Source organism: Zonotrichia albicollis, chromosome 25 (genome assembly GCF_047830755.1).
Source record: "Zonotrichia albicollis isolate bZonAlb1 chromosome 25, bZonAlb1.hap1, whole genome shotgun sequence".
Lineage (NCBI taxonomy): Eukaryota > Metazoa > Chordata > Aves > Passeriformes > Passerellidae > Zonotrichia > Zonotrichia albicollis.
Genome location: NC_133843.1, coordinates 10,001 through 26,298, shown reverse-complemented (window position 1 = coordinate 26,298; position 16,298 = coordinate 10,001). Strand labels below are relative to the sequence as shown.

At 50.2% G+C, this 16,298-nt stretch overlaps 1 long non-coding RNA gene across 21 annotated transcripts in view; it reads left to right on the top strand.

Moving 5' to 3' along the window:
* LOC141731757 (uncharacterized) overlaps positions 1-15,239 on the top strand; it is a 31,175-nt gene extending 15,936 nt beyond the window's left edge. For 15 of the 21 annotated variants that reach the window (XR_012583701.1, XR_012583700.1, XR_012583699.1 and 12 more), the window contains 2 exons: positions 10,863-10,972; positions 13,242-15,239. This is a non-coding gene — a long non-coding RNA (uncharacterized LOC141731757). Of the gene's footprint in view, positions 1-10,862; positions 10,973-13,238 lie in introns of all 21 variants that reach the window. The other 6 variants (XR_012583718.1, XR_012583715.1, XR_012583709.1 and 3 more) reach the window with 6 other exon arrangements.
* Positions 15,240-16,298: the final 1,059 nt, after the last annotated feature.

The window sequence follows — 16,298 nt, the reverse complement described above, 5'->3', positions numbered from 1 at the left end:
GTCGTAAAACTGCCGTAAAGCGCGACTGTCGTAAAAGGTGCCGTAAAGCGCGACTGTCGTAAAAGGTGCCGTAAAGCGCGACTGTCGTAAAATCGGCCGTAAAGCGCGACTGTCGTAAAATCGGCCGTAAAGCGCGACTGTCGTAAAACTGCCGTAAAGCGCGACTGTCGTAAAACTGCCGTAAAGCGCGACTGTCGTAAAATCGGCCGTAAAGCGCGACTGTCGTAAAATCGGCCGTAAAGCGCGACTGTCGTAAAAGGTGCCGTAAAGCGCGACTGTCGTAAAATCGGCCGTAAAGCGCGACTGTCGTAAAAGGTGCCGTAAAGCGCGACTGTCGTAAAACTGCCGTAAAGCGCGACTGTCGTAAAAGGTGCCGTAAAGCGCGACTGTCGTAAAATCGGCCGTAAAGCGCGACTGTCGTAAAATCGGCCGTAAAGCGCGACTGTCGTAAAAGGTGCCGTAAAGCGCGACTGTCGTAAAAGGTGCCGTAAAGCGCGACTGTCGTAAAACTGCCGTAAAGCGCGACTGTCGTAAAATCTGCCGTAAAGCGCGACTGTCGTAAAATCGGCCGTAAAGCGCGACCGTCGTAAAAGGTGCCGTAAAGCGCGACTGTCGTAAAACTGCCGTAAAGCGCGACTGTCGTAAAATCGGCCGTAAAGCGCGACTGTCGTAAAACTGCCGTAAAGCGCGACTGTCGTAAAATCGGCCGTAAAGCGCGACTGTCGTAAAATCGGCCGTAAAGCGCGACTGTCGTAAAATCGGCCGTAAAGCGCGACTGTCGTAAAAGGTGCCGTAAAGCGCGACTGTCGTAAAACTGCCGTAAAGCGCGACTGTCGTAAAATCTGCCGTAAAGCGCGACTGTCGTAAAATCGGCCGTAAAGCGCGACTGTCGTAAAAGGTGCCGTAAAGCGCGACTGTCGTAAAATCGGCCGTAAAGCGCGACTGTCGTAAAATCGGCCGTAAAGCGCGACTGTCGTAAAGGTGCCGTAAAGCGCGACTGTCGTAAAATCGGCCGTAAAGCGCGACTGTCGTAAAATCGGCCGTAAAGCGCGACTGTCGTAAAAGGTGCCGTAAAGCGCGACTGTCGTAAAACTGCCGTAAAGCGCGACTGTCGTAAAAGGTGCCGTAAAGCGCGACTGTCGTAAAATCGGCCGTAAAGCGCGACTGTCGTAAAACTGCCGTAAAGCGCGACTGTCGTAAAAGGTGCCGTAAAGCGCGACTGTCGTAAAAGGTGCCGTAAAGCGCGACTGTCGTAAAACTGCCGTAAAGCGCGACTGTCGTAAAAGGTGCCGTAAAGCGCGACTGTCGTAAAACTGCCGTAAAGCGCGACTGTCGTAAAAGGTGCCGTAAAGCGCGACTGTCGTAAAATCGGCCGTAAAGCGCGACTGTCGTAAAATCGGCCGTAAAGCGCGACTGTCGTAAAAGGTGCCGTAAAGCGCGACTGTCGTAAAACTGCCGTAAAGCGCGACTGTCGTAAAAGGTGCCGTAAAGCGCGACTGTCGTAAAATCGACCGTAAAGCGCGACTGTCGTAAAAGCGGCCATAAAGCGCGACTGTCGTAAAACTGCCGTAAAGCGCGACTGTCGTAAAAGGTGCCGTAAAGCGCGACTGTCGTAAAAGGTGCCGTAAAGCGCGACTGTCGTAAAATCGGCCGTAAAGCGCGACTGTCGTAAAACTGCCGTAAAGCGCGACTGTCGTAAAATCTGCCGTAAAGCGCGACTGTCGTAAAATCGGCCGTAAAGCGCGACTGTCGTAAAAGGTGCCGTAAAGCGCGACTGTCGTAAAAGGTGCCGTAAAGCGCGACTGTCGTAAAATCGGCCGTAAAGCGCGACTGTCGTAAAAGGTGCCGTAAAGCGCGACTGTCGTAAAACTGCCGTAAAGCGCGACTGTCGTAAAAGGTGCCGTAAAGCGCGACTGTCGTAAAACTGCCGTAAAGCGCGACTGTCGTAAAAGGTGCCGTAAAGCGCGACTGTCGTAAAAGGTGCCGTAAAGCGCGACTGTCGCAAAATCGGCCGTAAAGCGCGACTGTCGTAAAATCGGCCGTAAAGCGCGACTGTCGTAAAATCGGCCGTAAAGCGCGACTGTCGTAAAAGGTGCCGTAAAGCGCGACTGTCGTAAAACTGCCGTAAAGCGCGACTGTCGTAAAACTGCCGTAAAGCGCGACTGTCGTAAAATCGGCCGTAAAGCGCGACTGTCGTAAAACTGCCGTAAAGCGCGACTGTCGTAAAATCGGCCGTAAAGCGCGACTGTCGTAAAATCGGCCGTAAAGCGCGACTGTCGTAAAAGGTGCCGTAAAGCGCGACTGTCGTAAAATCGGCCGTAAAGCGCGACTGTCGTAAAAGGTGCCGTAAAGCGCGACTGTCGTAAAACTGCCGTAAAGCGCGACTGTCGTAAAAGGTGCCGTAAAGCGCGACTGTCGTAAAATCGGCCGTAAAGCGCGACTGTCGTAAAATCGGCCGTAAAGCGCGACTGTCGTAAAAGGTGCCGTAAAGCGCGACTGTCGTAAAAGGTGCCGTAAAGCGCGACTGTCGTAAAACTGCCGTAAAGCGCGACTGTCGTAAAATCTGCCGTAAAGCGCGACTGTCGTAAAATCGGCCGTAAAGCGCGACCGTCGTAAAAGGTGCCGTAAAGCGCGACTGTCGTAAAACTGCCGTAAAGCGCGACTGTCGTAAAATCGGCCGTAAAGCGCGACTGTCGTAAAAGGTGCCGTAAAGCGCGACTGTCGTAAAATCGGCCGTAAAGCGCGACTGTCGTAAAACTGCCGTAAAGCGCGACTGTCGTAAAATCTGCCGTAAAGCGCGACTGTCGTAAAATCGGCCGTAAAGCGCGACTGTCGTAAAAGGTGCCGTAAAGCGCGACTGTCGTAAAATCTGCCGTAAAGCGCGACTGTCGTAAAATCGGCCGTAAAGCGCGACTGTCGTAAAAGGTGCCGTAAAGCGCGACTGTCGTAAAACTGCCGTAAAGCGCGACTGTCGTAAAAGGTGCCGTAAAGCGCGACTGTCGTAAAATCGGCCGTAAAGCGCGACTGTCGTAAAAGGTGCCGTAAAGCGCGACTGTCGTAAAATCGGCCGTAAAGCGCGACTGTCGTAAAAGGTGCCGTAAAGCGCGACTGTCGTAAAACTGCCGTAAAGCGCGACTGTCGTAAAAGGTGCCGTAAAGCGCGACTGTCGTAAAATCGGCCGTAAAGCGCGACTGTCGTAAAATCGGCCGTAAAGCGCGACTGTCGTAAAAGGTGCCGTAAAGCGCGACTGTCGTAAAATCGGCCGTAAAGCGCGACTGTCGTAAAACTGCCGTAAAGCGCGACTGTCGTAAAATCTGCCGTAAAGCGCGACTGTCGTAAAATCGGCCGTAAAGCGCGACCGTCGTAAAAGGTGCCGTAAAGCGCGACTGTCGTAAAACTGCCGTAAAGCGCGACTGTCGTAAAATCGGCCGTAAAGCGCGACTGTCGTAAAACTGCCGTAAAGCGCGACTGTCGTAAAATCGGCCGTAAAGCGCGACTGTCGTAAAATCGGCCGTAAAGCGCGACTGTCGTAAAATCGGCCGTAAAGCGCGACTGTCGTAAAAGGTGCCGTAAAGCGCGACTGTCGTAAAACTGCCGTAAAGCGCGACTGTCGTAAAATCTGCCGTAAAGCGCGACTGTCGTAAAATCGGCCGTAAAGCGCGACTGTCGTAAAAGGTGCCGTAAAGTGCGACTGTCGTAAAATCGGCCGTAAAGCGCGACTGTCGTAAAATCGGCCGTAAAGCGCGACTGTCGTAAAGGTGCCGTAAAGCGCGACTGTCGTAAAATCGGCCGTAAAGCGCGACTGTCGTAAAATCGGCCGTAAAGCGCGACTGTCGTAAAAGGTGCCGTAAAGCGCGACTGTCGTAAAACTGCCGTAAAGCGCGACTGTCGTAAAAGGTGCCGTAAAGCGCGACTGTCGTAAAATCGGCCGTAAAGCGCGACTGTCGTAAAACTGCCGTAAAGCGCGACTGTCGTAAAAGGTGCCGTAAAGCGCGACTGTCGTAAAATCGGCCGTAAAGCGCGACTGTCGTAAAAAATGCCGTAAAGCGCGACTGTCGTAAAATCGGCCGTAAAGCGCGACTGTCGTAAAACTGCCGTAAAGCGCGACTGTCGTAAAAGGTGCCGTAAAGCGCGACTGTCGCAAAATCGGCCGTAAAGCGCGACTGTCGTTAAAGGTGCCGTAAAGCGCGACTGTCGTAAAAGGTGCCGTAAAGCGCGACTGTCGTAAAAGGTGCCGTAAAGCGCGACTGTCGTAAAAAATGCCGTAAAGCGCGACTGTCGTAAAATCGGCCGTAAAGCGCGACTGTCGTAAAAGGTGCCGTAAAGCGCGACTGTCGTAAAAGGTGCCGTAAAGCGCGACTGTCGTAAAACTGCCGTAAAGCGCGACTGTCGTAAAACTGCCGTAAAGCGCGACTGTCGTAAAACTGCCGTAAAGCGCGACTGTCGTAAAACTGCCGTAAAGCGCGACTGTCGTAAAATCGGCCGTAAAGCGCGACTGTCGTAAAAGGTGCCGTAAAGCGCGACTGTCGTAAAAGGTGCCGTAAAGCGCGACTGTCGTAAAATCGGCCGTAAAGCGCGACTGTCGTAAAAGGTGCCGTAAAGCGCGACTGTCGTAAAATCGGCCGTAAAGCGCGACTGTCGTAAAAGCGGCCGTAAAGCGCGACTGTCGTAAAACTGCCGCAAAGCGCGACTGTCGTAAAATCGGCCGTAAAGCGCGACTGTCGTAAAAGGTGCCGTAAAGCGCGACTGTCGTAAAATCGGCCGTAAAGCGCGACTGTCGTAAAATCGGCCGTAAAGCGCGACTGTCGTAAAAGGTGCCGTAAAGCGCGACTGTCGTAAAATCGGCCGTAAAGCGCGCCTGTCGTAAAATCGGCCGTAAAGCGCGACTGTCGTAAAAGGTGCCGTAAAGCGCGACTGTCGTAAAATCGGCCGTAAAGCGCGCCTGTCGTAAAATCGGCCGTAAAGCGCGACTGTCGTAAAAGGTGCCGTAAAGCGCGACTGTCGTAAAATCGGCCGTAAAGCGCGACTGTCGTAAAAGGTGCCGTAAAGCGCGACTGTCGTAAAAGGTGCCGTAAAGCGCGACTGTCGTAAAATCGGCCGTAAAGCGCGACTGTCGTAAAAGGTGCCGTAAAGCGCGACTGTCGTAAAATCGGCCGTAAAGCGCGACTGTCGTAAAAGGTGCCGTAAAGCGCGACTGTCGTAAAAGGTGCCGTAAAGCGCGACTGTCGTAAAATCGGCCGTAAAGCGCGACTGTCGTAAAATCGGCCGTAAAGCGCGACTGTCGTAAAAGGTGCCGAAAAGCGCGACTGTCGTAAAACCGGCCGTAAAGCGCGAATGTCGTAAAACTGCCGTAAAGCGCGACTGTCGTAAAATCGGCCGTAAAGCGCGACTGTCGTAAAAGGTGCCGTAAAGCGCGACTGTCGTAAAACTGCCGTAAAGCGCGACTGTCGTAAAAGGTGCCGTAAAGCGCGACTGTCGTAAAATCGGCCGTAAAGCGCGACTGTCGTAAAATCGGCCGTAAAGCGCGACTGTCGTAAAACTGCCGTAAAGCGCGACTGTCGTAAAATCGGCCGTAAAGCGCGACTGTCGTAAAACTGCCGTAAAGCGCGACTGTCGTAAAACTGCCGTAAAGCGCGACTGTCGTAAAAGGTGCCGTAAAGCGCGACTGTCGTAAAAGGTGCCGTAAAGCGCGACTGTCGTAAAAGGTGCCGTAAAGCGCGACTGTCGTAAAATCGGCCGTAAAGCGCGACTGTCGTAAAATCGGCCGTAAAGCGCGACTGTCGTAAAAGGTGCCGTAAAGCGCGACTGTCGTAAAATCGGCCGTAAAGCGCGACTGTCGTAAAAGGTGCCGTAAAGCGCGACTGTCGTAAAATCGGCCGTAAAGCGCGACTGTCGTAAAACTGCCGTAAAGCGCGACTGTCGTAAAACTGCCGTAAAGCGCGACTGTCGTAAAAGGTGCCGTAAAGCGCGACTGTCGTAAAATCGGCCGTAAAGCGCGACTGTCGTAAAAGGTGCCGTAAAGCGCGACTGTCGTAAAAGGTGCCGTAAAGCAGCACTGTCGTAAAACTGCCGTAAAGCGCGACTGTCGTAAAATCGGCCGTAAAGCGCGACTGTCGTAAAAGGTGCCGTAAAGCGCGACTGTCGTAAAACTGCCGTAAAGCGCGACTGTCGTAAAATCGGCCGTAAAGCGCGACTGTCGTAAAAGGTGCCGAAAAGCGCGACTGTCGTAAAACCGGCCGTAAAGCGCGAATGTCGTAAAACTGCCGTAAAGCGCGACTGTCGTAAAATCGGCCGTAAAGCGCGACTGTCGTAAAAGGTGCCGTAAAGCGCGACTGTCGTAAAACTGCCGTAAAGCGCGACTGTCGTAAAAGGTGCCGTAAAGCGCGACTGTCGTAAAACTGCCGTAAAGCGCGACTGTCGTAAAATCGGCCGTAAAGCGCGACTGTCGTAAAAGGTGCCGTAAAGCGCGACTGTCGTAAAAGGTGCCGTAAAGCGCGACTGTCGTAAAAGGTGCCGTAAAGCGCGACTGTCGTAAAATCGGCCGTAAAGCGCGACTGTCGTAAAACTGCCGTAAAGCGCGACTGTCGTAAAATCGGCCGTAAAGCGCGACTGTCGTAAAATCGGCCGTAAAGCGCGGCTGTCGTAAAACCGGCCGTAAAGCGCGACTGTCGTAAAAGGTGCGGTAAAGCGCGACTGTCGTAAAAGGTGCCGTAAAGCGCGACTGTCGTAAAATCGGCCGTAAAGCGCGACTGTCGTAAAAGGTGCCGTAAAGCGCGACTGTCGTAAAAGGTGCCGTAAAGCGCGACTGTCGTAAAACTGCCGTAAAGCGCGACTGCCGTAAAATCGGCCGTAAAGCGCGACTGTCGTAAAAGGTGCCGAAAAGCGCGACTGTCGTAAAACCGGCCGTAAAGCGCGACTGTCGTAAAACTGCCGTAAAGCGCGACTGTCGTAAAAGGTGCCGTAAAGCGCGACTGTCGTAAAACTGCCGTAAAGCGCGACTGTCGTAAAATCGGCCGTAAAGCGCGACTGTCGTAAAAGGTGCCGTAAAGCGCGACTGTCGTAAAACTGCCGTAAAGCGCGACTGTCGTAAAATCGGCCGTAAAGCGCGACTGTCGTAAAAGGTGCCGTAAAGAGCGACTGTCGTTAAAGCTGCCGTTAAGCGCGACTGTCGTAAAACTGCCGTAAAGCGCGACTGTCGTAAAACTGCCGTAAAGCGCGACTGTCGTAAAAGGTGCCGTAAAGCGCGACTGTCGTAAAATCGACCGTAAAGCGCGACTGTCGTAAAATCGGCCGTAAAGCGCGACTGTCGTAAAAGGTGCCGTAAAGCGCGACTGTCGTAAAACTGCCGTAAAGCGCGACTGTCGTAACAGGTGCCATGTTGCCGGAATCTACGTGTCGGCATGGGGGCCGCCATCTTGCCGGAAACCACGTGTCGGCATGGGCGCCGCCATCTTGCCCAAAACCACGTGATCGCCTGGGCACCGCCATCTTGCCGGAAACCACGTGTCGGCATGGGCGCCGCCATCTTGCCAAAAACCACGTGTCGGCATGGGCGCCGCCATCTTGACGGAATCCACGTGTCGGCATGAGCGCCGCCATCTTGCCGGAAACCACGTGTCTGCATGGGCGCTGCCATCTTGCCGGAATTCACGTGTCTGCACAGGCGCCGCCATCTTGCCAAAAACCACGTGTCGGCAGGGGCGCCGCCATCTTGGCGGAATCCACGTGTCGGCATGGGCGCCGCCATCTTGCCGGAAACCACGTGTCAGCATGGGCGCCGCCATCTTGGATTAGGGTTAATTTTAATCGGTAATTTTAATAGTTAGGGTTAATTTTAAAGCTCTTTTAGGATTATTTAAGGATTTTTTTAAAGGTTCTTGGGGGATTTTTACGGGTGTTTTAGATGTTTTTTAAAAGTAGGGCATTTGGAGTGTATTCGGAGGCTATTTTTAGGGTTCTGTGGGGTGTTTAAGATACATTTTCTCTCTCTCTTTCTAACTTTGTTTTCCTTTCTAGCTTTAGTTTAAAAATGCAGCAGTAGAAACTTTCAGGCTCCCTGGGACTAAAGGAAAAAAATAAAAAATTGAAAAATACAAAACAAACCCTTTACTCCCCGGGAGCCTGAAATTTTCTACTGCTGCACCGGACATATAGTTTTTTTTCTTTTTACTATATACACTAGATAGGAACCCCACCCTCTCCTAATCAGGACCTCCAGCGGACACCAATCAAGCCTAATCAGTCTCGCCTACCACTAGACACCACCCCTATACCCAGGCACCCACCCCGTCACCAAGCCCCGCCCCTAGGTCCCACCCCCCAAACCGCAGCACTGCCCTTAGCCAAGCCCGCGCCGACCTGGCCCTAGCCGCCCCTAGGCACCGCCCCCCGTCGGCCACCCCCGACACCACCCCTCCCCTGGGCGCCGCGGTCCCCGGGCGCCGCCCCAACCCTACCCGAGCCCCAAACCCCGGGCACCGCCCCCGGCATCGCCCCCCGTCGCCGTGCCCCCGCCCCCCGTCGCCGTGCCCCCGCCCCCGGGCACCGACCTTTCGTCGCCGGGCCGCGGCGGCCAGAGGCCGCCCCGACGCCTTAGATGCCCCTCCCCGCGACGCCGCCGGCCTCACGCGAACCGGAATTTCATTCCGGCCCCCGGGGACCCGCGGAAAGTGCAAAAATCCCTGCAAAAATCGAGAAAAAATATCCGGTCATGGGGGCCGCCATCTTGCCGGAAACCACGTGTCGGCATGGGCGCCGCCATCTATCCGAGCCCAGAGGCTACCCCGACGCCTTAGATGCCCCTCCCCGCGACGCCGCCGGCCTCACCCGAACCGGAATATCATTCCGGCCCCCGGGGACCCGCGGAAAGCGCAAAAATCCTGGCAAAAATCGAGAAAAAACATCTGGTCATGGGGGCCGCCATCTTGCCGGAAACCACGTGTCGGTATGGGCGCCGCCATCTTGCCGGACTCCACGTGTCGGAATGGGCGCCGCCATCTTGCCGGAATCCACGTGTCGGCACGGGCGCCGCCATCTTGCCGGAAACCACGTGTCTTCATCAGCGCCGCCATCTATCCGAGCCCTGAGGCTACCCCGACGCCTTAGATGCCCCTCCCCGCGACGCCGCCGGCCTCACGCGAACCGGAATATCATTCCGGCCCCCGGGGACCCGCGGAAAGCGCAAAAATCCCGGCAAAAATCGAGAAAAAAGATCCGGTCATGGGGGCCGCCATCTTGCCGGAAACCACGTGTCGGCATGGGCGCCGCCATCTATCCGAGCCCAGAGGCTACCCCGACGCCTTAGATGCCCCTCCCCGCGACGCCGCCGGCCTCACCCGAACCGGAATATCATTCCGGCCCCCGGGGACCCGCGGAAAGTGCAAAAATCCCGGCAAAAATCGAGAAAAAACATCTGGTCATGGGGGCCGCCATCTTGCCGGAAACCACGTGTCGGCATGGGCGCCGCCATCTTGCCGGAAACCACGTGTCGGTATGGGCGCCGCCATCTTGCCGGACTCCACGTGTCGGTATGGGCGCCGCCATCTTGCCGGAAACACGTGTCTGCATGGGCGCCGCCATCTTGCCGGAAACCACGTGTCGGCACGGGCGCCGCCATCTTGGATTAGGGTTAGTTTTTATCGGTATTTTTAACAGTTAGGGTTAATTTTAACGCTCTTTTAGGATTATTTAAGGATTTTTAAAGGTTCTTGGGGGATTTTTACGGGTGTTTTAGGTGTTTTTTAAAAGTAGGGCATTTGGAGTGTATTCGGAGGCTATTTTTAGGGTTCTGCGGGGTGTTTAAGATACATTTTCTCTCTCTCTTTCTAACTTTGTTTTCCTTTCTAGCTTTAGTTTAAAAAAGCAGCAGTAGAAAAGTTATTTACGGTTAGGTTTATTTGAGTTTTTATTAGGGTTCAATGGTGTGGGATGTTTGTTCTGTTAGTAATAGAAATAGGTTTTGTTTTGATGTGCTGCGATGGGATGAGCGTGTGCTGCGTACCGGTGCTGACAAAGGTACAGTATTTTTATGGCTCTGATGTGTCGGGTTAATGAATTTATATGGTCTAATATGTCGATGAAAATAAAAATAAATATACATTTAAAAATAAATATAAAATTATAGTGGTAAACAGAAATATAGAAATCAAATAGATAAATACATAAAACTATAATATATTGTATATTATTGTAACATAACATATAAATTATAGTCTATTATATATATAAACAAAGATATATAACTATAGAATGTAAATATAAAAACAGTAAAATATATTGGAGATTTTTTTTTTGTTTTTTTAGGTTATAGGCTGGGTTTTATAATAAATGTGGTGGTGGGCTTTGCTGCAGCTGGAATTTGTATCTATTTCAGGAAGCGTCATATAGTATATCCTGCAATTTAATAGATCCCCTGCTATGTTAGTTGTAGTGGAAGAAGCTGAATGAAACCAGGACACTGAACTTTGGTGCACCAAACCCCTGCCAATAACAGGTTTTCAAATAACAAACCCACAGTTTACAACAATGGTAAAATCCCAGCCTACAAAAATACCAAACTCCCAGCCAAAAAAAAATACTAAAAACTTGGCCTACAAAAATATCGAACAAACCAGCCTATAAAAAACTGCATTTCAAAATACCAGAACAACCTAGTTTCAAAATAATAGGAAACCCAATTTCAAGGTACACAGGAGCTGAGGGCTGCGGGGCAGAGGGACCGGTTGAGGGGTAAAGGGAGAGGCCTTGAGGGCTGGACAGTCCAGTGGAGATCAGGGGTACAGGATACAGCTGTACCACCCCCTCACCCCAGCCCTAACCTCAGCCTAACCAGCTCCCCTAAAAACAGCCTTTTCCCCCAACAGCAGCACAACACAGCAACCCTAACAGCGAGACCAGAGAGCAACCCTCACACACCAGGACAATGACAGAACCCTCAGAGAACAACAGACCCACTGCGGCTAGAGAGCAACAGGTAGAGTTTGGAGACTGAGCACGTCTTTTTGAGTTTTTTTCCCAGGACTTTTAAAGGTATTTAGGGGATTTTGGAAGGGACTTCTCTGGGACTTTTTAGGGTATTGTTGGGGCTTTTTCAAAGCCATTCTGTGATTCCCTAGAATATTTTGAAGATTATGGTCAGGGTCAGAGGAAACACCCTCTGAAAAGGCAGAGTTTTAGGACTGCAGTGGAATGCTTTAGAAAGGGGTCAGCGGTGGCACAGCAGGTCGGGTCCCACACTGCCAGTCCAAAGGTTGTAAGTTTTAGACCCAGCTAAGTTGTTGTGGTCAGGGTTAGATGCTCTCAGCTTTGGTCTGGGAGAATTTCTGCACAGAAAAACTCACCCCCTGAGTTTGCTGATGCCAGTTTGCAGGAGGTCCTTGGCACTGCCAGAGCAGCCCGAGTTCTCGGTGGGGGCAGCTTTGCTCCTGGAGAAATCCTGTGCTGGCCCTCTTCCCTGTAAAACCAAACTCACCCCTGCTGCGTGTCGACGTCCATCCGCAGGAGGCACGTGGCACTCCGAGGGCAGCAAGAGTTCTTGGTGTTGGCAGCTGCGGACTGCGAGAAATTGTTCTCTGCAGTTTTGGAGGCCGAATTGCAGTTTCTGCCATGGGCACACAGAGAGGAAAGGCTGTTAATTTCCTTAGAAAGGAAAGCCTGGCACCCCATGGTTTAAGGGGCAGACAAAGGGCTGTATAGGGGAAAGAGCTCCTCACAGGACCTTTCTTCACCTCAGCCCCCACTCCAAGGTCTAGCAGGCCCCCGTGTGACAAGCTGCTTTCAGAGGGTTGCCTGGGCACACCTGCACAGGGAGCTGCTAGGCCAGAGGGACTAACGGGGACGGTCGGAGCATCCAGCACGGACTAGGAAACAGCCAGACCCACCTGGGCACTGAGCATCACTTTGAGAAAACGCCAAGGGAAGAGCCCTTTTGGCCAAGGGCCAGCAACTGAGCAGGCCAGGCAGCAAGTGGGGTTCCAGGAGAGGGCTTTCAACTTTCCCCTTTGACAGTGTCAGTCCCTCTCCAAAGCCCCCAGACCCTCCAGAGCACTCCCAGAAAGGAGAGGGGTTATTAGGAGAAAAAGAGTTTATAAAAAAGGGAAAAAGCTTCATTTTCCATTAGTTTTTGTGTTCAAACTGGTAGGGACTTGAATTCCCCTGCAATTTTAATGGTCTCAGTTGAAAGAATCCCTGCCTTTTCTATGCTGTTAGGGGTGTTAATTGACAGGGAGTCCTCATTGTCTATTATTTGGCAGTTTAAAAAGAAGGGGAAAATCTTGACAATGTTTCTTATGGGTTTGAATTAAGGGTAGCCACCCCTTTTTGTTGTCCTGAGGCCCAAATTGAGGGAGAAGGCCAGCTATCCCTCCATCCTAAGGGTTTGAACTGAGGGAAAAATCCTTCTTTTTTCATCACTGGAGAGATTTAAAGTGTGGAAAGCCCCTCTTTTCCCAATATTTAAGGAGAGCAAATTAAAGGGCAGAAACTATTTATTTGCCATTGTATTAGCTTCAGTAGAGGTAACTGCCCCATTTCCTCTTTTTAAGGAGTTCACTGGAAGGAGCTCTGCCTTTTTCAGCATCTTAAGGGTTTAAAACTACATTTCAGGGCACTTCTTTCTATGCTGTAGGACCAAGTATCTCAGAGAAGGATGAGCCTCACATGCCCTTAACCCTTACACTGCCTGGGAGGCTTTTATTTTTCTTATTTTTCCTTATAATGTAGATAGCCTAAATTAGAGGTCCCAAGGAGACTTAGACTATTCATACCATTAGTATTCTTCTCCACCCAGCTTAGTCACATGGGAAATACTACTTAGTAGCCACTAAGGAATAATTACCTAAGTTAACAGCAAATTACCCAATCTATCTAGTTATGCTGCCTAAACAGAAAGTTTTATTTCTTACCAGTTTGCTGCCCTTTTGCTCCAAGCAGTTGCTACAAAAAAGAAAGCGCTGTTATTTTTCTGAAGAGCTTTCTTCTATAACAAGCACTTTACTCCCCTTGAATTTGAGTCAGAGAGGCCAAACAGCTGCAGCTGCTCTGAGGGCTTTTATACTCGGTGGGATTTGCCCCCTCCCTTTTCATGGGTGCCATGGGAACGAGAGGCGGGCACAATCAGGGGTATATTAACCCCAGCCTTGGCTGTGGGGCTTCATTCCCTCTCTGGGATGTGCTGGGGTAAGAACTCTCCTCTCATTTCAGTGAAGAGGCTCTTTCAGCTCATCTCAACTTCTTTCCAGCAGGTGTTTCTGGGCATCTAAAGCATAGAGGCTTTGAAGATTCTGTGAAGTAAACAGCATGGAATACAGGGAGTATTTAGACTCATGATTTTGGCTTTTGTGTTTAGGGGTGGTAAAGTGCATTTGTAATTTCTGGTTTTGTTCTTGTTTTGTTTTGTATTTTTTTTTAGGAGGAGCGCAGCATCCAGAGATTCCTGGTTGTGTCAAGTACAACACTTTTTTCAGCAGATTCATCATGTCACAAGAGGGATCCGCCCAGTGTCAAGGATGATGTCTGAGATTGAGGCATCAGGTGAGTTGAGGATTGTGATTAGGAGAGGGAATGTGAGCAGGCATACAGTTAGGAATTATTGTGGGTGGGGGGAGGTTTGAAGGTAGCAGGGTGAAAAAGGATGTTTATTTGAGGACCCCCCCCCCAAGGCTTCTCAGAAGCCTAGCAGAGGTATTCCCATGTCCTACAGCACACAAGGTTATCTACTGCACTCATAGGAATGCTATCCAACTTTGCCTTTCTCTAACCCAGGTGCCACTGCTAATAAAGGCCACAGCCTTGGAATCAGGGTGAAGCTGGAGCCTAAAGCAGCCAGGCACACTCAGGAGAGGGCAAGTAGCTGACTTGCTGGGATTTGGCCCACATAACTCTGGACTCATACTTTGGTTTTGGTTTTCTTTATTGTAGCTAACCAAGAAGCTAACAGGCCATCACGAGGCGTTCCAAGGCAGACTCATTTCAGGTGCAACATGGATCCACATCACCAATCATCCAAACGATAAGTTGGGGGCCAGGGCTTGGAGATGGGATGATGGGAGAGTAGCAGGTTGGGAGATCTTGGGGCAGATGTAAAAATTAGCAGAGGGAAAAGCAATCTTCTCCAAGGGCCTCTTAGGACAGCTAAAGGGAGAGGCTCTACTTTTGATGGCAGCTTTCAGGCAGGCAGTGCAGAACAGTTCTGGTCTATGTTGTAAGCGTGTCACCTTATATTGTGTGTACTTACACTCTATGTACACTTGCACTGTATGCATCAGCTTATAATGTGTGTACTTACATTGTACCAATTATGATTGGAACTGCCCTGCCCTGGCCCGTAGTCACAGTTAGGTGGAAGAGTTATAAAAACTGTACCATTCATCTGTGTTTTGTGGGATTTTGGGTAGAAAATTTATTGGGCCAGTGCGGGGACAAGTCCTAGCTGTCAGATAGACACTCGTTGACCCCTTCCTGTTGTCTCACAGGTCCCCGAGGCTACCGATTTCCCCGGAATCTACCATTTGACGTCAAGGAGCGGCAGCCAGAAGATGCATTGAAGCACGTTCTTCAGCGTCTCGGGTAAGGGCCGCAGCGAGCGTGTGAGCGTGCGTGAGAGCATGTGAATGTGTCTGTCTGAGTCCGCTTGTCTCTGCGTGTGTGAGCGCACGCTGACTGGTTTTACCCTTGTGTGTATGACTTTTGCTTTTCAGGTTTTTCATCTCATTTTAAAATTTAGAATAAAAAATCCCCAGCCGGGTTTTTTTTTTTTTTCCCCCCCGGCTGGGTTTTTTTTTCCTCGGTCCCGGTCGGTCTGCGAGGCGACGTTCATCGCCAAAGTTTGGGCACGGACCATCCAGGGACCGGGGTTTTTGTCAGGCAGGAGGATTTTTTGGAGGTTCCCGGGAACCACGTTCCCGAGGACCAATGATTGCTGGGGTGTAATTTAGCAGTTGTGATGAGAGGGATGGTGAGTTTGTGTGTAATCTGAAGGGAGAGGTTATGGTAGATGAATGGTGGTTTTTGTGTGCTTTTGTTGTTTTGGGTTTCTTGTAACAATAACTCAACATGTAATGAAAATAGAAAAAGGTTATCACTTTGTGTTGATATGTGTATTGCTCTGTACTGCTCTGTATTGCTCCATATGTAAGTTTGACTTTTACCAGTGTGTCTATGGATTGTATATGCACTTGCGTTTGTATACACTGTTTCTATGTATTTTGCTGATGTCTAAATAAAAACATGCATTTAATAAAGTTGAATCACCCCTAATCAAGATACCCCCTGCCCTTCCCTACCCCCACCGCGGCTCCTGTCTTTTTTGGGTGCGGTTTTGTAATTTCTTTCCTCTGTATTTCTTCCTTTTGCTCCTCACTTTCCTTTTCTATTTCTAACTTAACTTCCATCTGTCTCTAACCCTTTGTTTCTGTTTCTCACTCTTTGTGACACTGTGTCTCTGCTTCTGTAACTCTGTTTCCATCTGCTTCCTTTTATTTGTCCATTTCACTATTTCTGTCTAACTGTATGTATTTTTCTCTCTTGTCTATACTTTGCACCTTATTTCTTTTTCTTTGTAACTTTCACCCTCGCTCTTCTTGCTTCTGTTTCTCTGTGTTCTCCTTTTCCTTAGTTTGTCTTTTTTGCTCTCAGTCTTTTCATTTTTCACTCTGCCCTGAATTTTCTAATCCTAACCACTTTCTTTTCCCTCCAAGTCCTGTCTTTCCTTTTTCCCACCCTCCTTTTCTTTTCTCTCTGTCTTGGTTTCTCTCTCTGTTTTCTTTTCTCTTTCTGTCTCTCTGTCTTTTCTTCTCTATCTCCCTCTCTTCTTTTTCTCTCTGTTTTTTTCTCTGTCTTCTTTTCTCTCTGTTTCCCTCTGTCTTTTTTTTCCCTGTCTCTTCCTCTTCTTTTCACTCTTTTTCCTTCTCTCTATTTTTTTCAGCCTTTACTTCTCTCTCTCTTTTCTCTCTCTCTCTCTCTCTCTCTCTCTCTCTCTTTTCTCTCTCTCTCTCTCTCTCTTTTCTCTCTCTCTCTCTCTCTCTAACTTTGTTTTCCTTTCTAGCTTTAGTTTAAAAAAGCAGCAGTAGAAACTTTCAGGCTCCCGGGGAGTAAAGGAAAAAAATAAAAAATTTAAAAATACAAAACAAACCCTTTATTCCCCGGGAGCCTGAAATTTTCTACTGCTGCACCGGACATATAGTTTTTATTCTTTTTACTATATACATTATATAGGAACCCCACCCTCTCCTAATCAGGACCCCCAGCTGACACCAATCAAGCCTAATCAGCACCCCCAGCTGACACCAATCAAGCCTAAT